The 27,500-nt window shown below is 38.9% G+C and overlaps 1 protein-coding gene across 8 annotated transcripts in view; it reads left to right on the top strand.

Annotated features, from left to right (window-relative positions):
* The window catches only part of ZNF536 (zinc finger protein 536), a 343,980-nt gene that overhangs the window by 79,410 nt on the left and 237,070 nt on the right, over positions 1 to 27,500 (top strand). For all 8 annotated transcript variants that reach the window (XM_088171846.1, XM_014882212.2, XM_088171847.1 and 5 more), the window contains one exon: positions 21,437 to 21,555. The gene's annotated coding sequence lies outside the window, so the exon portion shown is untranslated. The remainder of the gene's footprint in view (positions 1 to 21,436; positions 21,556 to 27,500) is intronic.

Raw genomic sequence — 27,500 nt, 5'->3', positions numbered from 1 at the left:
GAAACAAGTCCTGCTCCTGTGAAGCTGCGTGTGCTAAAGGTGTGTGAACACAAGCGTAACCTTTGAGTAAGACAGAAATGTAAAACATCTGTTTCCAAAGGGGATTTATACACTCTAAGATGACTCAAAGGAACTTAGATTTCTAAATCTTTGGCTTAGTGATATGAAATTCTCCAAGCACCCAGGTACCTTAGGCAGGTGACTGTCCTTGTAAGTCCAGGCAGTTCCATATGTACCCAGGACTAACACCTCCTTCTGCTCATGCCCACAGATTCCAGGTTTTGAGTAATGGACCTCAGGGCTGAATGCAGGATTTGGGAGCTCAGCCAGATGCATAATAGATATTGCAAGACTCTGATCTTAGATGAGTGCTGGATTGGATGTAGGTAGAAGTGCTTTGTTTAATCAGGACTGTGGCACTCTAGGAAATTCTAGAGTGATCATATACGTAATTCATTTTGCTTCTGTTCAGCATTTGTGAGTCCTGTATATTAGCCAATTGTGAAATATTTGGAAAACACATCATTGAAAGTAAGATTTCACATTTGTATTTTCCCCTAAGTGTATTTAACTGTTAATGAAAGCCATGGGACTGAAAGCTGTTGAGACAGAAATCTTATTCAGGAGACTGGAGCTGTAGTGCTCTCTGACTCATTTGATCCTCCCATGTCTCCTTTGGGATTCAACCATTTTTAAAAGGAATTACAGATAGCAGTAGAAGAATAGCTTTGTCATTGACTATTCATTCCATGGTGTTTCAACATAGGGCACAGATTAATGTAATTTATTGTGTTGAATTTTGTTTTCTGGACATCTGTTCAATATATCCAAACTCCTCCTCTATAAGACTCTGAGGAGCCATCATTTGGTAGCAGCTAGAAAACATTGGACTAGATATTCACTGGTGACTTGGAGGTATAACTCTTTATGCATTGGATCTCCAGTGCCCTGAGCTATCCAATTGTCTGTGTCAAATAACCCCAATGTGCCTTGTGTCAAGTATTACTGATGTCACTATTGACATTGTGTCAAAAAATGTCATACCTAATGTCTGTCACTGAAGAATGGTGGCAGAGTCAAAATTTGACAAAAAACACTTAAGGACAGATAATGGAAGTAATGTGCATCTTTCTCGTTCCCCTAAGAGGGAACCAAGTAAATTGTGAGTGTCTGTTCAAATTTTCTTATGCTGGCCACATTTCATGTTGTATATTTCTAGCTGCAGAGATTTTAGATTTGAACTTCCTAAAAATATTGGTAAACAGGGGAGGTTATCCAAAACAAACTTAAAATGACCCCAGTTAGCAGGCACAGCTGCAGCTGCTGTAGACCAGTTCCAGGTTGGTCCAAGGCAGGGGATGGCTTCAAATGCACAAGTGCAGTGAGGCCAGAGACACTGGGCCTTGAGAATCACAGAGGAGAAAACTGATCTGGTGACTCTCATTACACTTCCCTATATTGTCTATGTTGTGTATATATAATTTATATTATTTTAAAATGTTAAAGCTGTTGAAAATTTGGAACTCATGATCATGTCTTAATTGATATCCATTGGTTTCGAGAGAAGGTGTTATTCCTATGGTTACTTTCCTCAAACTTTTCTAATGGCTTGATGAGGCTAATTCCTCTGGATCTTCTTATATTGTTCTAAAACTTTAAGGGCAGGATCTCTTCCTGTGTGGATGTCGCCAAAAAAATACTTAAAACTATCTCCAAAGAGGGACATTATCAAGCTCTTTTGCTTATGGGAGTTATGGGATAATTTAAAATACACTGATGCTGATTTGTAGATTTTTTTTTTTAGGAGCTGAGTATTTTAATTAGTAGTATCTCTTGAGTCTCTCTGGCTTATGGAATCAAGGTCTGTATCCCTTCAGAGGCAGCATCAGGAAGTTCTGCTGTTCTCGGATTGGACTGTGAGCAGCAGCATCTGGCAAGAGTTTGGCTTTGAGCAGACAACTTTAGTCATTCCAAAGTACTCCTGTTAAGTAGTAGTAGTAATAAAAATGAAATTACAGTGGACTGTAAAGCAACATTCCACTCTGCTCCTAATCAACTGCCTACAGTTTTCTCAAACAGATGCCTGATGTTGCCCTGCAAGTCTCTGGACTCGTGTGAAGGAATGTCTCTTGTGCTGTCCAGGCAGTTGGTGTGATTTGTTAGAACCACGAGGTCAAATCTTCCCAAGCAGCAGAGAAATGTTCAGAGACAGAGCTTGGTGTATTGGTCAGAAGGCTGACATGTCGTGAGCTGGTTTGGTTTTGCAGAGCTTTTCAGGAAAGGAAGGAGGTGAATGCAGACAGTAAACATCCTAATGTCTGGGTCAACACACAGAATCAAACACTGCTGGGCTGCTCTGCCTGGGAGTACCTGCCCTGTGCCCTACCTGAACTGGCTGCTGCTCAAAACCCCAGTGCACTGGGACTGTGAATCACCTGATGCTGGAGCCCTGTGTGGGTTCTTAGACACATAATTACGTTTTTTAAGTGCTCTGAATTTTGACTCCATACTAAAATTATGTTTCTGAAACATCTTTGCCTAAAACAAAATAGCAAATAGAAAATACAATGCTCTCAGATCATGAATAAAAGCTGGGCTGCAGGAAGAATAAAATTCTTCAGTAGAAGTACTCAGGAAGGTACACAAAAACAGAGAGGCAAATCATTTGCCTAATTATCAGCATAACTGGATGTAACAAACAAGGAATAAATCACTTTTTTGGCTTCATTATGTTAAATTAAAAAATCCAGTCTTGGGCATTTTACCTCTGAAATATACAGTATTTTCATCTTCAGAGCTGCCTACATTTCTCAAGTAAGTGAAATGGCTCAGGTGATATTTAAGATGATTTTGTGTGATGATGAATAGCTCATTTACCATCTTACATTTAAACTCAGATCACATTGAAATGTGTGTTTGAAAGTCTGGATGAGTACATCTGGACTCACAGGCAGGTTGTCTTCAAAACAGCAAACAAGAATCTTCCAAAGTTTTTATGAGAGCTTTCATTATCTAAATCCTGTCCCTGAAAGACTCCTTCCCACTTACAGCCCTTCATTGCTTTGAGTGTCCCACGTTCCCTTATCACAAGAGACATCATCTGTTAGGGCCTTAAAAATAGGCTTTTTTGAATTAATAAGTAACATAGGAGCTTTTCCTGATGTAGTCTTGGCCCCAAAAGTGACAATCAGGGGAAGCGAAGGAAGGTGCTCGGCTCTACTTCTGTGGATCTTGGTTCCAATCTGAGTAGTGGGAGGGAGTTAAAAGGAGAGTTTTCACCCTTTACAAATTCCAGATATTCAAAAGTTCTGTTTTGTTGGCCAAAATTGCTAAAGCTGTTCTGTTTGAATAAATAATAAGCACTTTGAGATTCCTGAACTGTTTTCCTTCTGATACTCAGATGCAATGATGAAGTTGTAGGCTAAATTATTTCTTCAGTTAAAAAAGGGAAAAGGACAACAAAAGGGGTGACTCCAGCAAGACTGGGTGAGTAAATGTGCTCTACCAGAATAACTGAGCCTGATGCTCAGGATATTCACTTATCATGTGTGAAGCTAAATCCCTGAACTACCTTTTCAGAGCCAGGCATGAATGTAAGCCTCTCCCATTCAAGAGGAATTTCCTTATTTCATCCCCTACAAGGTTCCTATGGGTCCTTTGTTTTCCTTTTTCTTTTTTCCCTGACCACTGCTTTTTTGAAATCCTGGTAATGCCCATTTGTTCTGTTCATTGTAGGGCCTTCTGCATCTGCCTGCTCTCTGCAGCAAAGGCATGAATTCTGAATTTGGAGTAATTCTAAAAACATTAATTCCCATAAAAATATTTAATAGCTAGACTTCATGTTTGACAAAACACTTAGCACGGTCAAGTAAGATGGTTAAGTTTGTTTAGTACACAAATATAGTATGTTTTTATACATTTAGTTACAAATTCTCTTCCTCCTATTTAGCAGTTTGCTAATGAGAATACCTGTATAAGACTAATACTTTAATGGTATTTACTAACATAAATATTTGCTTTCTAGAAGCAATGTTACACAAAATTCCTGAACTGCAGTCTAAGCAACTGCTGGAATGTTTGAGGTAAGAAACCTGACCTTTGGGGAGGATCAACATCAGGAAAACAGAGTTTCCACTGTTTGTGACTTGTGTCCATAGTGAAGGAGCTTGGAATGGCAGGAAGGTGACTGACACACACTGTGTCACTGCTGAACCCCAATGGAAAGTTCTTGTCTTCATAAGGATATTGGTAACAGAAAATATTTTGCATGAATTTCAGCATATCCTTGTAAACTCAAAACAGTCAGTTTGCCAAGGTCCTCCTGTAACAGATAAAGGAAAATAAATAGAAAGAGACCTTCATTTATACTAAATGTTAGGAATTGCAAAACCTGTGTGGAAAAGAATAATTTTGAGTCAGCTGCTGCTGAAATTATGTTAGCTGCAGCTTAAAGCAGAACAGAAAAGTCTTCTTTGAGGCATTGTCTTTTCCACAGAAACTCTGCTCCTTCTCCCTCAAACTATTTAGCTGCCAGCCATTATTGTCAAGTGCTTGCATTCAACATGCATCACGACGTGTCCATGTGGCTGCAGTTGGTGCTCAGGGGACAGTCCTGGTGCAGTCAGCAGCTCTGGCTGGGGCCACAGACAGACAGACAGACAGACATGGACATGTGGAAGGGTGAAGTTTCTCCATCCTTTCCTGCACTGAAGGCTTGTCCAGGTGATTGGTGAACATAGAGGACTAAACTCCCACGGGTTTATTCTTGGAAATGCAGGAGTTTGTCTGGTGTATTAGGGTGAGTGCTGAATGAGACTGGGGCAGGAACAGTCAGCTGGTAAAATTTTTCCAGGGTGGGCTTACAGTTGAGATCTGGAAGGAGATACACTTTATTTTTGATGCCACTTCTCTTACTCTATTATTTTTTAAGGATTTCTTTGCAAAGGGTCTTCTACTCTTTTTTTCTTCCTTAGAAAAGTACTCCTATTTAGCTTATTTATTTTTCAGCTTTAAAACATCAGCATTTTATAGATCTGAATTTCACAATGTGAGGATGATTGCTACGTACAATTTGCAAAATTGTGATTAACCAGCCCCTGTTTCGAGTCAGTTCTCCCTAATTCACAAAAGGCTTCCAAGAATAGTCTGCACAAAATTCAGTGTGCAAATTGTAGGGCAGATTTTTAGAGGGCAGTTTAAAGAATGAAGTCCTAAGGGTTTTATCTATATTTATATCTCTTGTTAAACCAAACTCTTATGTAAATGTTACAATCTGTAAATAACAAGCTGAGCCGCTTTCTTAAAGGAAAGATTGCATCCACATTTTTTGAGATTTGGCAAAATTATTAACTTGCACAATAGACTAATATACAAGTATATTTGGAAGCAACTAACGCTAGCCTGTGTCTTCATCTGTATTTTATGGATATTTAAAGGTTTAAGAATACATAGACCTTTCATTTTCCTGTAAAAATTGTCTCAAATTGAAAAACACTGCCCTTAGTGATGGTTTGGAAAAAATGGAGATAGCTTTTGTATACTTTTACTTTTTATAGCCATTAATGTTGTAGTAAATCTTGTATTATTGTATACAGTCTAGATTATTCTTCATTCTTTTGCCTTTGGACAGGAAAGAAATTACTGGCTTCCATCAGTGTTATTGGCAATCCCCATATTCTGACATCTGTTCCTTTCTAAACATTTTACCAACCTTGATGAAATGTAGTTTAGTGTTAGAAGCTGACTTGAAGAAAAAATTGGATGATAAAAAAATAACATTGATTAAACACCAGAAGTAATTTACCAATGACTATCAATATTTTGATGGCCATTGCAGTTTATTGCAGAAAAGCTAGACATCTTATAGTAATTTTAATCATATATAAATCTTTGAATTAAACTGAATAAATGAATTCTCATTTTTTAAACAGAAGGATGAGAGACTGATTTTACTCAATTTTAATCAAACTCTTTGAGCCGTAGTCCTGAGAATGTTCGGGGCATATTTTACAGATGTCTTGCAATGCACAACTCCCCAAATTAAAAATCTCAATTAATATTTTCTAATACACAGTGGAGATGCCATTCCTGATGTTGTCCTTTCCATGGACCTACACTGGGATTTGCCCACTCTAGACTAGATGCTGGAGTGGGGGGCACTCCAAAGGGTCCCCAACAAGGGTGATGGGTCTGTAGTAAACCACCAGCTTTATTCACACCCCTTCTTTACTAACTGTGCTTCATTAAAGTAAAGCAGAGCAATAAAAGACAAGTGATTATTCTCTCTCAGGTGCCAAGCACACAGCAATTATGGTGTGTCTTCCCCCACTCCATGGGGTGGTGAGCTGCAAGAGGAGCCTTGCAAGAGGCTGTTGAGGGCTGGGGCAAAAGCAGGGGCGAGTGTTTCATTTCCAAGGATTGGAGCAAGTTAATTACTCAGAGAAGGAGGAGGTATGAACAATATCTTCTTGGCAAGGGAAGTATGTGGGAAATAAATTGAAAAGGGCTACTACAGAGTGTGTGTTCTGATATTGTGAGAGGGGGATATACAAGAGGATGGGAAGGTGTGATTAGATATTTTCAGAAGCACTTAGCAACAGTGCCAGTGGAGCAGTTGAAATTCATGGGATTTACTGTGGACTAGGAATGTTTGGAAGCAGAGTTTGGGCGATGCTAAACTACAAGCCCCGTGCCCTGTGTGTGGGTTCTCCCTGCAAGGTTTGCAGTGAAGCTGTAATACTTCAGAAAGGTGAGGAAGACACATTTCTCCAGCACTGTGTGTGTTATGGACCATTGAGGACAAAATGAAATTGCAATTCTTGATGAATTTACTTCATCGCACCAAGATTTTCAAAGGAGGAATTACTCCTTCAGTAATAGGGTCTTAGAGAACTCCCAAGCTACAGTTTGATTCCCTTACCTTTGAGAGAAACTTGAACTATGGAGGGTTCAAGGTAATTTTTAGGCTGTTTGAAGTAGAGGCGATTTGAGAGATTTGTTTTCTCCATTTTACAGAAAATTTTAATTTGGAGGAAAATTTTCCTAACATACCTCCTTTAGAAGCTTCACGTTTATTATCAAAACAATTTTCCTTTAATTTCCCAAAAGTCACGTATGGTGGGAGTAACTGAGTGGTCTAGGTTAAAGGGATGTATAAACTGACAATTTTTGTGTTCTAATATTCTGTGCTAATCACAAAAAATTTCATATGTTTCAGCCAGAGACCCCTCAGCATGTTTTATAAATTCATTCAAAGATGAATGAATTCTCACAGTTCCTTGCTGAGGATATTTAGTGGAGAAACTAAACATTATAGACAAAATGTCACTTTTTGAAAGTGCATTGTTTTTCTCAAAACTGATTTTTTTTTTCCTTTTGAAAACAGGTTAGATTCAACTGTACTTATACATGTACCTACCAGGAATGCAGTCTGGTGGTCAGTGGGAAATGGGATGACCCAGGTTCTGATGCATGTCATTCCCAAACCCGAGTGTCTCAGAGTCAATATATAAAAACAAGAATAAACTAATTTCTGAACCAGACAAAAGAACAGGACTTGGCTCTTCCCTGATGTAGTATGTTCCTGTAACCACCAGGAAACAGAGACCTCCACTCTGTATTCCAACAAACTAAAGTCAATATCTAAAAATTATTTTAATACAACTCTGCAAAAGAAACCTTTTGAATACATTAAAAAAAAATTATACTTAGCTCTCACAAAAAAAAAAACAAACCAAAAAACCTCCAAAAAACTCAAACAAAACCAACTAACCAAAAAAAAAAAAAAAAAAGAGAAATTAGAGAGACATGAAAGAAAATTGTTGTTGTGTGGTCACATTCAGTATCTCTTGTTCAAGGAGGGGGAAAAGGGGAGGAAGACTCAGTTGCTTGCCCCAGGGTCCCACAGCTCAGGCAGCAGGAGTCTGAAGTTAGCCCTGGAGTGCTGACTACCCCGGGCCATGTTCCATGTGCAGGCTGGGGGTGCCTGCCCTCCTGTCACACACACAATGCCTGGTGGCCTTCCCCTGGTGGCCTTCCCCTAGCCTCTCCCAGCCTCCCTTTAACATATGGTTTCAAAGCTGTTGACGTTCACCTGCTCAGATATCTGTACAAACTACTAGTAGGAACTACATAAATATCTAACAGATGCACGCCTTCACCCTGGGATTAATGCATTCTGCACTCGGACCCGTCAGCATCACACCCCTTCACAAAGGCATTTTATTTTTTCACTTGCTCATGTGGTGTACACCTGTGACATGCTGGCAATGCACTTGCTTGCAGTGAGAGAGCCCCTCAGGTTCAAAGCTATCCTTATATCTTTGTTCCTTTATGCGTGAACCTTTTGAGGTTTTCTCTTAGTGTTCAAAAGGCTTGAGCGTGGCATTACATCTTTAAAACCTCTCCTGACCCTTTTTTGAATATGCTGAATATAAAAGCAGAAACAAAGCAAGGAGAAGTAGATAAATAGATGCAGGGAGACATCATAAGAAAAAAAAAAGCTCCTGAGCTTGCCAATATTACTTCATGCTTTTTATTGCAAACCTGTAAACTAACAATAGCCCACCACCTCACACAGCTGGGTGTGTGAATTGAAGGTGTGCTGAATGTGTGGGCTTTCCAAATGTAGCACAATAACAGCAACACCTGTGCTAAACCACTTTGCATTGATTTCATTTTTTTTTACAATATTTGCAGTCTTTCTCTTTTTAGAAGTCTATATAGCAGGGGGAAAAGAGGACTTATTAGGTTTAGTTTCAGTTTTAAGGCTTATCTCTCAAGGTTTGATGGACTTGTTAGAAAATGCTGTGGATTTGCAGGTACCAGACCAAATATAGGATTGAGTCTTAAAACAGAGGAGAGATGGTCCATCTTGTGGACCCAGCTTTGCTAATGTACCTTGGCTTTGACTAACAGGCTCCTTGCAGCCCAGTCCTGGTTTGCTTGCTTGGTTGGTTGATTTTTAATTTTTTTTAACTAAGCAGCCAGTGTTTCAGTAGCCACTTACAGCAACAAAATGGTTAAGAAAAATACTAATAGTCTGTAAGTGTGTATCTTAAGGCATATCACTGATTTAAAATTATTAATATTCAATAATTCATGGTTGTTTAATGAAATGACATATCAAATCGGAAAAAGTAGAAGTGAGAAATTTCTGTAACTTAATTCTCATCACTGCAGAACCACGTAGTTACTATCACTGCTATTATTATCTGGTATCATATATTAGGTTAAGTGGTATATTTAATGTTAAATTTCAGACACAAAACCAAGATGCTTTTCAATTCACTGTAACATTCTGGGTTATGAATCTGAGAATTATAAAGATGGGCATCATTGGTAAAATCTAAGCATACCTTTTTGGTCACTTTGTCAGCAGTATAAATGGGTCCAAGGGTTGCCCACAGGGCTAGTTAACCTTTTCTCCTTTAACAGCAGCTGAATTTGAGGTTCTTTTTCACCTAAGTACCTACCAATTTATGTCCATAATTCCTATTAATTCTGAGTCGCTCTTTCTTACACTGTTGTTACTTGAAATGGAAAATATTGGTTACAGTCCAAGAGAAAAATTTATAGCCTGTCATTGTAGCCTTGTGCTATTTCAATATAATAATACAAATGCATTCCCTCTTTGTGATAAGTGTATTTTTCCTTTTACTTTCTCATGCGATGTTCAGACCCTTTCCAGACTTACTTTGTCTCTGTGATCCCAGAGATTATAAATGCTCAAGGAGCCTTTAAAGATATTTGTTACCCTTTGAAACGAGGGAAGCAGACTCTCTTGTTCTCTGTCACACTCAGGCTGAGGCTGCAGAAGGCAATTTTCATCTTGTGTAGCTAAAAGCTGGAGCTTGTGATACTTCCCTGTTAGGTCACTTTATAAGCTTGTGGATATTTTCCTACGTTTTCTATGGGATACAGAGCATCTCCAATATTAAGGAAGGTAGAGAAAGTTTTCTGGGCCCAATAAAATTCCTGTTGATGTGTTTAGTGACAAAGAGATGGGGCTTAGGAACACAGAAGTGCTGCTTGTTTTAGAAGTGAGAAGGAGACCCACTGGAAAAAAATTTCTTTCCAGTAATCAAGGGAAGATGGGAGTCTCGCAGCAGTAATGCGGACTCCTCTAATTACCACTTCCAAGTTATTAGCATCTGGAGCCCTTTTTCCCTTTCCTATCTAGCAATTAGAGAGTTGGATAGATTAGTGTGTTGCAGAAGCTGTAGAGTGGACTAAGTTTCTCTCTGTTGGCACTTGGTTGTTTGCTGAAATTGATACTTTTAGCCGAAGTCCAGACTTTTTACCTGCCCTTGAATCCCAGGCTGTTCTCTTCATACAAAATGCATATTCAAGGACCACGTAAATTGTTTATTTATTTCTCTGCTCCCTGCCCCCACCAGAAAAAAAGAAACACATCTTAAAAAGCCAAAGAAAACCAGTCAGACACATGTTTTGCACATGAAGAATCACGTCTATAGTAAAATAGGATCCATATGTGTGTTTTGGATGTGAGCATCAATGCTCAGTTTAGCTTTGCCCACATGCCAGGGCGTATGTGCTGCTGCTGAAAGCTCAGAATTTTCTTGCTAAATCACACACAAAATTTGAACTTGAGGTTGCATTAATGTCATAAGTTCATAGTTTTCTGTTGTTTCTTTCCCCATGTATAGTGTCCTTTGTTTATAACTCAAATCCTCTCAAGATTAAACTTTAAAAAGACTCAGTGATTTAATGGACTTAGGATCAGATTCTAACCTCCAGCGTGAAACAAGCCTGACTGTAGTACTCAATAGCAATAAGGGATTGTTTGCAGTTGTGGAGCACTGACCGCCAAACATTATTCAGAAAAAAAGATCCTGGGACTAATTTTTGCATGGATGAAATATTCAGATGAATGTTAAAAAAACTGCGTAACAATAGACGGTGACATACACAAAGGGTAAAAGAGAAATTACTATCATTCCAACATAACGCTGCACTAAGTTTTTTCTTTTCTCCACAACCATAAATATCTTCACTTCAAGTTAGCATATTTCTTTATGTTAAGCCTTTTTCTCTCTTGTACATATGTCCTGCAGAAGGATCTGGACAAATCGAAAACTGTCCTGCTTGAATCTGTTTGTAGTTTCAAAATTTATAGAGATAATTGACTTTTCAGTTCGTCTTCCAAGTTTTGGACTTGTTTATGCATATACATTAATTTTATTCCTTCCTTGCACTTTCCTCCAAATAAGAGCTATCCTGTGAGTTTAAGATCAGATCTTTGCTGTTGCTCAGGTACTTTGTACTCCTCTGGAAGTGGAAAACATCTGTGACTTCCCTGGCCTCCAGAGGATTTGAAATACCTTCTTTAGACAATCCTCAGCAAGTAGCAGCAGTAGCAAAGGAGTCCCATCCCATTTTTCCCTCTGAGGATATGCTGGAGCAGAGGGAACAACCTGTGACTCTGTGATTAGTCCCTGGTCTGGCAAAACAAGATGAACTGACCAGGGAGCAGTTCTGAAGCTTGTTCTACTACAGGCCAAGTTGTTAGTGGGGAATCTGAAAATTATTTTGGTGACCAGTGCTACTACATCTCTGTAATTTTCACGGAATAGGAAATGAGGTTCAGATTTTAAATACGGAAAGATCCTTCCCGTTTATGCACAGAGTTTAGATATTTTGTGGCATTAAAGCTGTGTAATATAAACAAACCAAATTTGAAGGTAAGTAATACTCCAAGTAAAAGGGGATTGAGGAGGGGAGAGATGTCTTTGTGGCATTTATTTTCTTGATTCTCTATCCTTGTCATCATGGCCTTGATCCTGAAAGATATAGCAAGCTGCTTCGCTACTAGCACTGTGTTATATAGTAACTTTTGAACCTTCCTTCTGAGGTTAGGTGATCAATTACTTTGTGAAGAAAACAGGGTGTTATTTCAAAAGCTGTGTTTTATTTTCATTTATAATTATCTCCACATCAGTCTTCAATCTGGAATCTTGAATTGGCCACATATGCACACTGACTTGCATGTAAAAGATCTGTGACAGCAGTCACGTGATGCTCCCATACCATAATTATTCTTTGTATCAGGCTCCCAGTCCTTGAGAGATCTGAAAAATCTACAAGAAAGCCAGTTTGAGTGTACCTATGGGACTCAGAACTCAGCTCAGATTTTTATGTCATCGATAAATAGATTTTTTTTAAAAAAGAAAGGGAGTGCTTTTAACTTCTTATTGTCTTACCTCTGTATTGGAGAGCAGTTTCTTAAAACATCAGACCCACAGAAGCAATGCCATCAGCTGGAAATCTGGTCCACGTGAGTGTTTTCGTGAGTTGTCCTGGCATCTTCCCCTAAATGTTCTTGTTAAGTTTTGTGGTTTAACAACCATCTCTCAAATTCTTCTATGGAATGCATATTTCCCTCACTGTTGCATAAGAAATCCATATGAAGATAAGGGTTTTGATTTTTCAGGGGGGAAATGGTTAAGCTGATTTTACTGAAGTGCTATTGCTTGCACAAAAAGTACACGTATAAAATACATAGAAATAGCTTCATTTCCTATCAGGTGACCTGAATACCTTATCTATAAATATGTTATTTAAGAAACAGATACATATTTTCATATCTAAGTTGATTTTTAAAAAACTTGTCTTGACTCCATAAGAAATCCATATACCTTAGGTAATAATCTTTTCAGCAGCAGTAGATCTCAGGGAGTTTCATGCAACTGAGTAGTACGTCAGGATTATAACTGTGAAATGCACTTGAAAATAAGGCTAAAGGACATCAATCAAGGTAAAAAAAAAAAAAAAAAAGGGAAAATATTATGGCTGCTCAACAGCCAGATCTCACGAGAGCATCAGGTGGGAGTTCCTTTCGTTCTGATGAGGATGTGCCTCCTTGCAATGGCGTTGCAGATAAATTCACAGAGATTTCTTTAGAAACACAAACACCAGTGAACTCCCACGTGAAACCTTGGTTTCATAGCCCCCTATAGAGGGTGAGTGCCACATTGTGACCCTGCAGGACCCCTCTGGCAGGTCACAGAGCCCCACATTGTGCCGTGCAGCCCCGGCGCTGCGGAGGCCAACTGGAGCCGTCGGAGGACAACATCAGCAAATCAGTGGCTAATAAAGACAGGCAGCAACAGCAGCAGCAGTGTTGGCCTTCTCCACAGCAGGGTACCACAGATGTTTCAGATAACAAAGTGAGCTTCGCTGACAGAACATGTGTGTAATATATAAAATAATGGGAACCGAAAGAGGGGGGAAAAAAGAGGCCACTCCAATCCACCCATGTAAAAATGTTTTTTATTTATAAGTGAGCAGCTGAATACGAATGTTGTCTGCTCCCATAGAAGTAAAAAAAATAGCAGGCTGATGTGGATGAGAGACTTCACATGGTTTCCAGCTAAATAGGCTGTGCATTGGAATCTTTTTCTTGTCCCTAGGATGGGTCCAGATCTCCAGCTGGGGCAAATCCATGCAGTTTTATTTTCTAGCAATTATACTTTTTTACCTCCTCTGATGACATGTCTGTGCTGTGGTTGGGGGGGAGGATTATGGCCAAAGTTTCCTGTGTTAACATTGTGGAACGCTGGATAGTTTTTGGACAGGACCAACTTTACCAAATAGTTGCTCCACTGAGGATTTCTGCAGAGTGGACCCGGAATATCCAGTGATGTTCCACAACTACCTGGAAAAAAATCCCATGAGCAGCTCTCAAGTAAGATAATTAGCTGTGAACTGGAAGAATTACAGCAGAAATCCCTGTTTTTATGATATAATAGGCTTACCCTCTACTGTTCAAGTGTCCAAAAGTAATAAAATCAACCTCATAGATGAGGAATCCTTGGGTGAAGGAGACTTTCACAGGTCTTTTCTGCACTGCTCCCAAGGGCATGAACAAGGATTGTGAATGGGGCACCCTAGAAATTGCAGGGTCACCCAGTGCTGGTAGTTGGGGAGAGGTCCCCCTGTGTAAGGGCTCCTGTTGGCTCTGTGTGTGGCCTGCTGAGTGAAGGTTTGTAAACTGGCCAGGGAGAGAACCTGGAATGGCTGATGATGCCCCTCCACGCCCTCTCCATGTCTGTGGTGCACGGCCAGCGCTCAGACACTGCGAGTGAGAGCCCCCAGGGGGTGCAGCTTGTTAGCCTGCTTTTGAAGAGGAACAGACAATGGGATTCTGCAGGGGCGAACAGGAAGCTCCTATCAGAGGCTAATAAATGTTTCCTTGTAAAATGGGGAGATGCTTATGTGAGTCCAGATATAAAGTGAAAGTAAGACAGCCCTCAGAGGAATTACTGAGGTAATAAATGTACTTACTAGGGCAGTGTGTGCCAGAGCAAGGCAGAAATGGGCTCAGACCAGAAGAAAATTAGAACCTCAAGTGCAAGCTGAAGTTCGGTGGTCAGATGAAATTCAACCCTTTCCTCTGAGAAAAGAGCGTCTGCCCTGACTTGATTATCTGGGATTGGCGTGGCCAATGAGAAGAACAACAGTGTAGGATTTCTGCCATGTGTCCTGCTTTAAGCAATAAGACATGAACACAGAATATGGTAACCAGCTGAAAGAGGATTTGGCTCTCAGCATATGCATATTTTATGTACAGATTGTGCCGTTGCAACTCCAGCACCTCAATGGGTCAGAGTGTGTTCGTGTGTCAGATTATTGCGGCATGTGGCTCAGCATCGCAGGGTGGCCAAAATCCTTTGGGAATGCTTGTGGGATCTGTGGTTTGGCCCAGCACAATGCCCCTCTGCATGTGCAGAATAGAGACATCTAAGCTGTGAGAGGTGAGGGCATTCAACCGCTCACAGTAAAATCAACATGAAATCAGAGGTGTATGATCTGCAGTAGATGTTTCTGTGGCTGAAATGTAACTACGGGTTAGGCAAATTGCTCCAAAAGTCTTGTGGCTATATATATGTGTTGTCACTTTATCAAGGTTTAGAATTTTAGTGCTTCTCTAATGCCAAGTATGTAAAATCAGGACTTCTATAATGTATTCCTTAATTGAAGAAAGTAAAAAAAAAAAAAAAAGAAAATCCAGATTTTTTTTTTTTTTAATTGAAGTATTTTTTCCTTCTCTGAGCAGCATCTTATAATTGAGATCCACCTTGAACATGCCAAGGTCAGAATTCAAGCAGAATTCAAGATACAGAATATGCTCAGGAAGCTGCCCAACAAGATACCTTTATTCAACCAAATTGGAAAACTTGTGTGTAACCCAAAAGATCAGAATAGAGTCCTTATTGAGCAAGGTTAGGAGGGATAGAAACAATCGGCTTATATAGAGTATTTTTACTTCATAGGAATGTGGTTCTGATTGCTGAAAATGTATCCTTTGCATGAAGTACAAGCATAATCCTATGCCTACTTTTCCCTTTGAGTAAAAGTATGCTTAATAGCAATTTCAGGGGGAAAAAGATCTATTTAAAGCCTGTTGAGCAGAATATCCACTTATAGAGGGAAGCTATAAGTGAATAATGTTAATGGAGTTCTGTTTTGTAAAATGCATAGGACAACTAATAGAATCAAGCATCTATAACAGTGAATGATTGAATTACATTTAAGAGAGTACCTAATTTATGACCTTTAAAGATATTTTTATAGCTGTCTGTTTTTGTCAATCCTAGACCACCTTCATAAAAAAGTTTCTAGAAATCTCATCTCTGACTTTATATTATGGTCAGAGGACCTTCTGTGCTATTGTATGTCAGTAGTTCCATTAAAACATTTAAGTAGGCTAATTACTGAAAGAAAAAAAAAATGCTTTCTTCTTCAGAAGAAGAACATTATTATACCTGTTTATTAGTGTAGGAGAAGTTCTTAATCTGGGAATAAATTTTGAACAATAGTGATGAAGAATGACCTGACCCAGGATCTCCTCAGAAAAAGAAATGAAGCCCTATAAATACCAATTATTGAGTGTTTTTTCCTCCAAAGAGTGGATTTTTAAAAATAGAAGTTTGTGCGTAACTTCCGCCAATCACTGAGATATTATGTACAGGAAGATGAAGTTTTATACTCTATCATTTTTTTCCCTCCCATTTATTTTTACAGTATGTGTTTGTTTTATTGCTGTGAAACTCTGATTCAGTGTTATTTTGTGCAAAGGAAACCCTCAAATTTACTGCACACCTCAAATTTACTGCACACTTCATTAAAACTGTTTGTACTTTTATCAGTTTTAAAGAGGCTGCTCTTGCAGTCATTTGATGCTGCTTTTGCCTTGTATTGTTCAGGAAAGTCAAGTGAATTTGAGAGCCCTTCCATGTAGCATTGGAATTTATACAGAAATTCTGTGTGGGAATACCCTTCCATAACTCTCTGTTAAGTTTTACATCATTCCTTAAAACATTCTACAGTTTTGTTAGCTTTTGTGCCGGAGGGTTCTGCCTGCTGTGGTGCCATTGATTGCTCATCCTAAAAGAAGGCAGAGAACAAAGGTGGAATAAGCTGCTAATCTTCTGGATCAGCCAGATGTTATTCAGTGGTATATGGGAATTCCAGGCACTGATCCTTACGGAACAGGGGTGCACAGAGGGGCTGTGAGGCTGCCAGCAGCAGTCACTTCCTTGTGTCACCCTGCTTGCCAGAGTGCTGCTGCGTCATGCTGCCTTAAATGTGGCTTTTGCCTGCTGGGTGCAATGGAGCTCTCTGTGGAGCATCACATTTCCAGAGAGTTACAAATGGAATTGGCTACTTTAAGAATGCGATCATTTGATTTTTTTTTTTTTTTTATTTTTTTAAGATCAGTTTAGCAAAGAGGACCCTAGCACTTTCTAGGTCTTGCTTGTTCACTGTGAAAGCTCTGCACTGTAGAGCTCTGTCTGAGTTTCCATTGAGGTAATCTCAAAATTCTTACTGCTGCAGAATTAGAGCCAAAAGGGCTGGACTGCACGTGTACAGCTAAGGAACAGACTAGAAAACGCTGTGAAATTTCTGAGGCTGATCATACTTATGGTTCTGTCCTTTACAATGGTAAAGTAAAAAAATGTATTGTTTTACACAGAAGCTCCATTATGGGTCAGGCCTTTTCTTAACCAGCCACTTGAGAGTGGCCCCACTTGACTCCCAACACAATTTACTCTGACCATTAGTTAAGGACTGTTCCTGCTCTGTCTGTGGTGTTCCCAGCTCCATATGTTGGTAGCTTAAGGCTGATCTAAGAGTAAACAAGAAGTGCAGGCTTTTGGTCACTCGAAGGTGTGGGACTCAGTTTATAAAATTAAAAAGGAGATTAAATGCAAGGGAAATAATCTCTCTTTATTTCACATCAAATGTGCCAGGAATCGGAGGTCAGATCTTACCTCTTTTTGTCGTGCTTGTTGGTTCATTATTTTAAAGTAAAACTCTTTTTTGGAGGGATTTTTTCTTATTTTATTGGTGCTTTTCTGAAAAGGTAGTTCTTGCACTATACTGTATGCTCAGTATTCACAACAAGGAAAGATTCTGGCTTTGCCCCAAACTGCTGACAGTCTTGATACTTTTACAGTGAACATCTCTGGAGCACCGAGGAAGATTTTTGGAAGATGAGGGGGAATGTCAGGCTAAAGTACCGTAAATAATTTATAGACCTCAGATAATTGTCCTGTGACAGCTCCCAGTGCTTCCAGTTTCTTCCTACCTCCCCTATTTTCAGCTATCAGTTATAGAATCTTGACTTAATATTGCTAATTGCATAGTAAACAGAACAATATTGTTTGCCCCAAGACAGATTACCATTTCTCATTACAGAATTCACATAGACCACAAATCATTGATACCATCTCCACCAGTTATAATAAAGTTTATCTTCAATCTGATAAAAAGCATGTACTGAATAATAACTGTTGCTCTTATTGTAAGTGGTTTAAAAACATGCTTTTTAAAAAGCTGGGTAGTTCACTGGAGTTGCAATTCTGCATTTGCCCTAGCCAAGAGAGGTGAGAGTTGGGGACAAAAATGGTCATATTTCCAAGCATGACTCTCTGGGTGCAGTGTGTGTGGTGGCACTTGACAGCTGATGAACCTCTCACTGTTATCACAGTCAGCTAAACACAGTCAGTCCCAATTTCCCTGCATTTATCTGTATTTGTGCTTGAACCCATTGTTCAGTGTGTTACGGATTTGCATCTTTAGCTTATTTGTAGAGAATTACAGTGTGTTGGATGTTGTAAGAAGTACTCCTGTCTCTTCAGTTCAAATTCTAGAGATTCTCGATGGCCTGCAGGTTTCTGCCTCAATATTTTGACATGAGCACTTGCACCTGCAGCAGTGCAAGGACAGCACTAAATTCTTATGGATAACTGCCTGAAAAAACAGGTTCATTTTACTTATGTCCCACCACTGCTTATGCACACCCATAGATGAAGAAGAAATAATTTAGTATGACACAAACCACCAAAATCCATAAAGGGGATAGCGTGGCAGGAGTATGGATACTGCAGCACTTTTCAGTTATTTTACAAAGGTGGAAATCTTCCAGTAGTGCATTTCAATCTGCCCTAGTAAATTTAGATACTCCTTAGGGAGGTTAATCTTTTAGCCCTGTATGCTTTTATGTCGTATATACTGAGATGGAAGCAATTGCATCATTGTGTGTCATTTTGAACAAGGCTGGTCCAAATGTTAACTGTCACAGCTGAACTTTGCATTTTGCTACCTCCTTTCATTGAAATGAGGCTCAGCCAGCAAGTTCAGCTCCTTAATACAAACTTCCTCAAAGCCTAGCTCTGCTCCTGAATCAGGGAAATGCTAGTTTGGTGACAAGTCCTAAAATCTGGAGCCAGTTTTAAAGTTCAGCGATTTCATAATACAACTGAAAATATTGTGCAAGTCCATCAGGGTTTGGACCAGGGTGTGTGAAGTTGTGATTGAATCAGGTTCTAGTGTAATTCTGTGGGGAAGCAGGGATTCAGAAGGATTCTTTCAGAGTTGAACCCCAAACTCATTAAAATATTACAATAAAGTAATTAATGCACATGGCCACTAGACACTCTTAAAATGTAAATTTCACAGCTGTAAGAAATTAGATTTGTTTAAAAATAACAGAAGGCTCAAGTACAAATTATGGAGTAAAAGCCTATAAAATTTCAAACTTGGTTTTAAGGCACGGGCTTTTTTTTTTTTACTAGCTCATTTACTTCAGCACTAGTATTCAGAAACTGAATTCCTTGTCTGCCTTTTGCCTCTGAAGCTGTAGTTAGGTACCAGCGCAAAGCTGATTAGTTGGAAAGTTTTCCTATCAGAAGGCTGGACTTGGAGAGCAAGGCAAAATTTGCAAGGAGCCTGTGCCCCATCTGAAGCCCTTCTTGTGTTCAGGAGGTGCAGGCACAGTTCCCTGAATTCCTGTGTGAGTTGTTTGCACAGCTGGGAGGACAGGTAGGAACAGTTGTTGGGAATCCTGCTTTTTCCCTCCACGTTAGTTTTGTCTGGCGTGAAAAGAACTTGACTTCTAGGAACTACTCAAAGTGATCAATGCCCTCAAATCATTCTTGGCCACACTGGCCAAGAAAATTAAAGTGGCTTCAAGGTTCAGAAACAATGGAGCCAACTGGATTTTTCAAGGGACGTTAACACGTGTCTTTTCAGTGCAGAGGCCTAATTCCAGCTTCTCCAGAACTTTCTCATCTGTTGGTGTTTACAAACATGGGCCTGACGATGATGCAAGAAAAAACCAGCAAATGTTCAGCAGTGTATTTCAGTCCCTTTCCAGTTGAAGCAAGGCTGAAAGACAGGGCTCACCATGGCCTCTTGCCACACCAGCTTCAGCAGAGCACTGAAATGGTTGAAGGAAGGAATTTCAGTCACAATATGTTCCAGATGAATCCTGTTGGTGATCCATTTCTAAATGTATGCTACGTGCCTAACTATTAAAAAGTTCAGATTATGACCCCTCTAATGTTATTTTAATGCTAGTTTTTAAAATGTAATTATAAATCAAATTGCATTTGAGATCTGAAGCTGACAGTAGTGAGCTGGAACACTCTAAGAGCTGCTTTAAAAATAACCCCTCTCAAACTTTATTACTGGTTTCAGAAAGGGAAGTGCAAGTGGACTGGCCAGATTCATCCATGCTGTTCCCATCAGCAGACAGGACAACTTGCTAAGTGCCAGTTGTGTTCTGGTTTACAGAGACATAATATGGGGCTTTTATCTTTATCTGGAGATTGCATTTCCAAAGTTTGAATATCTCTCTTGGAGCTTAAGTAGAAGACACAAGCTGATTTAAATTGTGTTTCCTCCTTTCTTTTCTTGTTCTTTACCATAGTGAATTTCCCTGAAGATTAAGACTTCTAAAACCTGAACAGTAACCAAAAAGTTGAGAAAAGCAGGACATTATTTGGCAAGTGCAAAATTTTGGGGCAACGCAAAGCAATTACAGGGAAGAAATGCACTTAGTGACTGTTCTGCTGGTCAATGGTGTCTGTAAGAATGTAGTTAAAAAAAAGGTCTGGAAAAGATACCTGAAAGACAGAGCTGAAAGAATGCAAGCATTCAGCAGGGTTGAAATGTTCTGTTCAAATAATGGCTATAATGATTTTGGTAACTTCATATTTCTTTTTCCCCCCTTTTAGTAAATGTAAATGTTTGCATTAGATACTCCTGTAACTTTCCTAAAAATTAACTAATCCACAAAGACAGTGCATTAGAAACTATAAGCTTTGAATTTCCATTTATATAGGTGTAGTTTAGAGGGGAGGAAGGGAAGGAAGAATAACTGGGTAGGCAGATCTGAACAAACAAGTCACAGAGACTCCTTAGGTACATTTTGGATTTTTTCTTTTCTTGTGAATGTGGAAAGTATTTATTCAGTAGTTACTTACAGAACTCTACAGTGAATAATGCATTTTAAAAATCTTTATTTGTAGATTTTTTTTGTTTAGATTATTTATAAATTTATAGTCATAGCTGGTTACCTAAATCATGTTATTTCTTCTGTTCCCTGATTGCATGAGTTACGTATTTACTTGATTCAATACACAATGTAAATTGTGAACGTTACAGCTGAACATACATCTCAGAATTTTTGTTTGGTTGCTCAGTTACATAAATCAGCCAGTTAGAAGAGGGAGGGGACGTACCACATGATCTACTTAAGCAGCTAATACTTTAAAATTTTGAGATTATATATCTAGAAGTATACATTTTGACCACAGTATGTAGATTATATAAATTGAGTGGTATTATTTCTATTCCCTGATTAATGGTTGACGCTGTTACATCTACAGAATGAATGTCAATTCAAACTTCAATTTGAAATTTGAAGTCAATGAATATTTAAGCATTCATTCTAGATGTTGACTGTGAAGACATGCTAATATTGGTACAGCACATATGCTCCAAATTTTGCAGACAGACAAAAACAGAAAGTAGTTACGTGTTTCTAATGCTGTTAACTCAAAATTTTACTTTGAATTACAATGTTTTATAATATTTACTCAGGTCTCGTTTTTAACCTGTTTTGCAGATGGAGAAACAGAGGCAAAGAGGTTAAAGGATCTCTCCTGAGCCCCAGAGTGTGTTGATGTCTCTCCCCTCTGCCTAGACATGTGCACAGACTACTAGACTTCTCTGCTCTGGCTGCAGGTAAGACATATCGTACCTATAATGTGATCAGTTCTTGAATTGACTTAAACAATTCCTAGAAAGGTCGGAGAATCTCAAATATCTAAATATAACATATCTAAATATACCTGTATTCTGGTTGAATCTCTGACAATCACATAAAAAAGACTATTTTCTGTTGCAGACATAGAAAAAGATTGTTACATAACAGCTGAAATGTATCTGTGCATTTGACAAACATCCTTTTTCCTGACAGTTGTTAAACAGCTGGTATGATGGGTCAAAGGCCTTTTTCTTTTCCATCCTCAAATAATACTTTTTTAGGGGAAGGAAACCTAATACTTGTGCCTTAAGATGTTTTTTCTTGGACTGAGTGGTGGCAGAGGAGAACATGGATATGAAGGAGTATGTTTCGTCTTTGAATTGTGTAGGTTGTGTTTGCACTGGAGTTGCTGCCATCCTTGCAGACACTGTCCTTTGGAAGGCTCACAGCTCAGTACCACTCTGCTGGCTCTCCAGTTTCTTAGAAAGCTTTTTGGCATCTGAATAAGCCAGTTCAAAGCTTGCAGGAAGTGCAATGCCCTAGGGACTGCAGCGTAGACATACACAAGGATTTCACTTCATAGCATCGAAAGTAAAACCTTCCTAATGGTGGTTAATAGTTGCATGAGTAAGGATTACCAGATTTTATCCTGTGTGAGTAGAGAACCTTAAAAGCAGGTCCCAGACTCAAATGGAAAGGGCACCGGTGCAGTTCTGTGACAAAGTACTGCATCTTTTATTGGGGCTTTGATTCTGTCACTTGTTCTCATCAATGAACTGCCTTTCTTGTAGGGGTAAGGGTAACAGTTTACCCATGAATTTGTCTGGATTCATTTAGGAAGTGTCATCAAAGCTGTGTGCCAGATCTCTATGTGGCGCAGGAGTCACACCAGGGGGTAGAGACAGAGTCCCTCCGTGTGATGACAGATAACTTGCTTTTCTTCCCCTACACATGGAGTGGAAGATGGAGAATTTGTAGACCAATAGACAGTAAAAAGACTGTTGCCTTTGAAGGGTTTATTTTCTGCCTCTTTTCCTTGTCAGGCATGAACTTCTGTACTAGGTGGTAGTTGTGTATGTAGAGGAGGTAGGAGGCGGTATGAACTCAGCCTGCCTGGCTGTAGATGCCTCAGTGGAAATGCGTTCTTACCAGAGCTTCTCCTGGAAGAAACTGGTGACAGGCAACCAGGTCCTTATGCTGGTTGCAGTGAGGATACAGTCTTGTTGCCCATGACTTTAGCAGCAGGTGACAAGGTCTCAGAAGCAAAGAGGGACTCCAAGTTCTGATTATTTCTGTCTAACAAGTATTAAGGAAAGAATGATGACCTCTAATAATCATGTTATTTCTGGACAGTACCCAGGTAAGGTAATTAAGTGGCAGCCTGGTTGACCTATATTTCTCACAGTTTGGGAGAATCCAACCCAAATACTGCTACCACTTTGCAGTTGTGCAGTTTGGCCATGTTCATGTGGAAAGACTGACTGAAGTGAATGAGATTTATTTGGAAATGTGTTTCAGCATAGTGCATAAATGTGTGGAAGGATGGTCTTGAGGCTGCAGTGAAGTTATTCAAATGCTCATAGTTAAGTCTGTGCTGAAGTAGTTTGCTGTAGATAAATTCTTCAGATTTTCCTGTATGATGCAAACTGATTTAATAAAAGCATTGTTGCTTTTAGAAACATGTAAAGTCTAGCTATGCACTGAGTAGTTAGGTGGGTTCCTTATCTGCTTTGTTTAAATTCTTAAATGTGCAATTCTACATTTAAGAATTTGTTTGTTTTTGCCCCGTGTGGCTTTCTCTTCTCTCAGTTTTCAGCAAAAAACAATGTTCAGAACTACTCTCTCCTTTTGGGGTAAAGATTCACACGAAGTCAGTCTGTGTGGGTGCCTTCTCTCCCTTGATACAGACCCACAGTCTGTATTTAACTCTGTACATATGCAGAGCAAAGCCTCACAGCATAGCAGCTGTTTGGTGGTGACAGCATAGGTATACAGTCACAAAAGATCTTCAAATAATTGCTTAAATGACATCTTCTACAAAATGTTAATCTTCCTGTGAAGGGTCCTCCTTGCAACAGGCGACATGAGCATTTTTATGTTCTGTGTTTTCTGCTGCCATGCACTTAATTCTGTTCGAACTGTATCAAGGAGACTTGAGAAAAAAAATCAACCATTAAAGACTTGCTCTTTGTTTTTTCATTCTGTGACCCCAGCAATCTCTTTAGCAAGCCATGGTTCAGTAAACTGGCACACAGCAGTAGTTCTACAGTGGAAAAATCATAAAACAGATGGAAGCTTTACATTTTTGTTTAGTTTTTAAGAGCAGTTTTTATAACATCGCTTAAAATCATTCTGATGCATCATACTGTTTACACTTAAAGCTTTGTAGCTAAGATGTTTACACTATAGAGAATGTTTTAAGATATTTTATAGTTATGATATTTAGATAATTGGCAAGAAAAAAGATAGTTTGTTGAGATTACAGTGATGTTGGTAACCGTGAAGTAACTTATGAGTCTCAATAAATATGTCCAGTTCGGTGGAAAGTACAAACTCAGTTAAAACAAAACAACACAAGAGGGAATATCTTTTTAGTGAAATCATTTCCTTTTCTTAATCAAAAGATGACAGCCACAGCCTTAGAACTCCCATCTGTAATGCACCACTCCATGTATCTGTGTACATGGCTTTTCTTTTTGTGATTGATGGTTATATCAAATTGGTCAATTAATATTCTGCAGAAGTTCAGTCAAATGATATACAAAAGTTCATAATGTTCACTTTCCATGCAAAAGTTGAAACGATCTAAAGTGAATCCCGCTCATTTTCACTTAATACTCTTGTTTTCAAGATAAATACATTACAATGTTTTCATGTAGAGGAATGTCTTCACAGCATAGTTTTGGAACATTTTTTTAAAAAGTCCCCAAAAATGCATTAATCAAAAACAATAACTCCTTTTAACTTTTGTTACTGCTCAGAAGTGAAGTATGAAATAGACTGTGTGTGGGCCACAAATGTTGGGAATGCAAACATTTCACAATAAACATGTTTAAATGAAAGTACTTGGCTAGATATACTGGAAGATAGTACATGTTGGGTTAATTAATGCATACTCCATAAAAATAAACCTCACTTTCAAGATCTGACCAATAAAAATCATTAGTATATTTGGATCAGATGTGCTGATGGATGATTTTTATGTATACATTAAAGGTTTTTAAAACGAATTGTCCTTGAAAAACCTAGCAACAGACTTCAATTTAAAGTCAAAATGACCCATTACATCCACTCTTTGTGTTTTCCTATAGTGTTATGATGAATTATTTCAGTTTTATCTTATATACCTGCAATTGATTTAGTATTGATGGGCTTAAATTTATCATTTTAAATGTGCAAATAACAGCTACATAGCTAGAAACTGGGTACTTTTGTAGAAATTCTTTGCCTGTAAAATGCAGTATCTGATTGTAGGCATTTAATAAGCAAATTACTATAACACTGTTTTTCTTAAAAAAACTTGTAAATTGAATCTTTTAGTACATACAAAACCCAGTATTTTATATTTAAAATCATATCATAGTCTTAGGGAAATTGTACTTATAAACAAATATGTGAACTGGCTTTGCATTGTATTGTGCTGTTGAGCCAGTTAAAAATAATGAAGCAAACTGAGATTGTCTTTCATGTTGAATAGTGTCTTTCTCCAAAGCTGGTCTCATTAAAGACAAGGTGGTGATCTGTATTCTGACAGATGTCAGAATACAACCTGGCTAATTTACTAAATTTGTGGTTGCTTTGTAGGAAAGCCCCACTCTGCACGCTTAGTGGAGTTTGTATGAGCAGAATTAAATAGAATTGACCCAGAGACTGTTTTCTAGAAACACGATGGACATATTTTACTTTTTACCTCTGTATCTGCAAACTATATAAAATAAGATGTTTGACAAGTCAAGCCTCAAAGCCAAGCATAATATAAACAGGACAGAAATTTAATTCACAGTTAAAATAAAAGTGAAACCCTTCCCCTATGGTTATCAGCAGCAATATTTTTATTAATTTTAACAGCAGCAGTAGGTATAAGAGCATCTGTGCAGAAGAATCTTCCTATCTTTGGACTTAAATTGACTTCATTAAAGACCAGAGACCCAATGCTGTAATTTTATATCTTTTCTATAGCATACACAAGGTCACTATTCCTGCACATGAGAGGAAACCACCTTTGCTCGAATGTCTTCCCTATAACATTATCCAGATCCTGCACTGCATAAAGTTTTTGATGTTCTGCATTTGAACTCATCGATTAGTTATCTAGTTTTTTGTAAGCATTATAGAGGATTTAGAGGTGAGGGTGATAATCCTGTGCTCAAGTTGGCCAGGTTTCTGTAGAAAGTAGGTTGCACGGAAGATGGCTGCAGAAGTCATGAGGGAAGAAGCTAATGGGGGGAGTAAAAATGTCTGTCTGATGACTAGATAAGTAAGGAAAGGGCCTGGGAAGGTGCTAGCAGACAAAGACAAGAAAGCCTGAATGTGGTACAGCTGAAGAGAGAAGAGCTGGTAAGAGAAGGGGGCTGACAATTTTCTGGTATTGACAGGAAACATGATCTGCACAGCTGTATCTGTGACTAGCTTAAAACTGGCAGGACATTCTTCAGATGATTACATCTATCAAACTGCTCTTTAAAGAAAGAATAAATATTTTACCAAAATGGAGGGGGGGGGGGGGGGGGGGGGGGGAAAGGCTTAGAGCTGCTTTAATAAACTATTAGAAAGCTCTTTTGAAGCCAGTGCCTTAGAAGGCAGTGACTTCTCATGCCTAGAAACTCAGTTCCAGGAAAGGAGCCACGGGTAATGGAGGCAAGCAGTGGGCAGGAGGCTGCAGCTTGTTCTTTAAATACCTTGCAAGATAACATCTAGCTAGACTATGAGCTTCTAATTCACATCTAATTAATAGGGCATAGGGGAAAAGGCATCTCCCAGTCAGCTTAGGGAAGCAGAAGACTCATGGCACAAATTGTACTTTGGACTGCTTGTTTTTATGTAGCATTTTCTGCAGCACTGGCTGTGCTGGAGCCTTCCCTCTCACTACAATCATCCTAGTTCTCCAAGAACAAGTTTAAACACATTCATTTGTGTACTCCTGACAAACGTGGTAACCTGGAAGCCAGTGTGTGACATTCATTCTGCTGAGATGAGAAGTGCTCTACAGCACTGCTGTACATGCCTTACTTTGCTATTTATTTCAAAGTGGTTGGGATACTCTTGGTGGGAAGTCTAGATTTAGAAGCAATTGCGAAGTCTCAGTTGGCACAGATTAGTCCCAGGATTTAGGACTAGCAAAGTGACTTAAGCATTAAATCCTTGCCTTTCCCCTCTAGCTTTTTTCCAAGCTTAGCTGATTACAGGACCAAACTTCGCGATTTTCAGCTAACGAAGATGATACAAAAGGAAGTGATTTGTATAGCTTGATTTCTATTGATGCAATGAAGTGTGTTTAAAAAAATAGAATTACATATAATCATTCTAGATTCTCATATTGCCGTTATAAACTAAAACTATAGAGTTTTTCAGCCACAGAGGATGAGGTTATGAGTTTGTAGCAGCACAACATGTGGGTTCGTGTGCCAAAAGGAACACTTAAGTCTAAGAATGTAGTGCTAATATCTACTGTTCCTCTGCAGTTGATGTATCTTTTGAACTAGACACGTGTGGAGCACTGCAATAACAGAAAATACATTTTAAAATAGAACCTAAAGTCGCGATTTTTCTAAACTTGCTAGCCACAAAAAGCATAGCTATGGAGAACATTCTAAGTCCTGAAGTAGCAGGCTAGGGAAGGCAAGAAGATGCAAGGTACTTAGAAGGAGTGAAGGAACTGCGTCTTGTGAAACATTCTGACAAAGTTTATCGCAAACATATGCCA

This window comes from Sturnus vulgaris, chromosome 12, assembly GCF_052056855.1.
Source record: "Sturnus vulgaris isolate bStuVul1 chromosome 12, bStuVul1.hap1, whole genome shotgun sequence".
Lineage (NCBI taxonomy): Eukaryota > Metazoa > Chordata > Aves > Passeriformes > Sturnidae > Sturnus > Sturnus vulgaris.
This window is presented reverse-complemented; position numbering and strand designations above follow the sequence as displayed.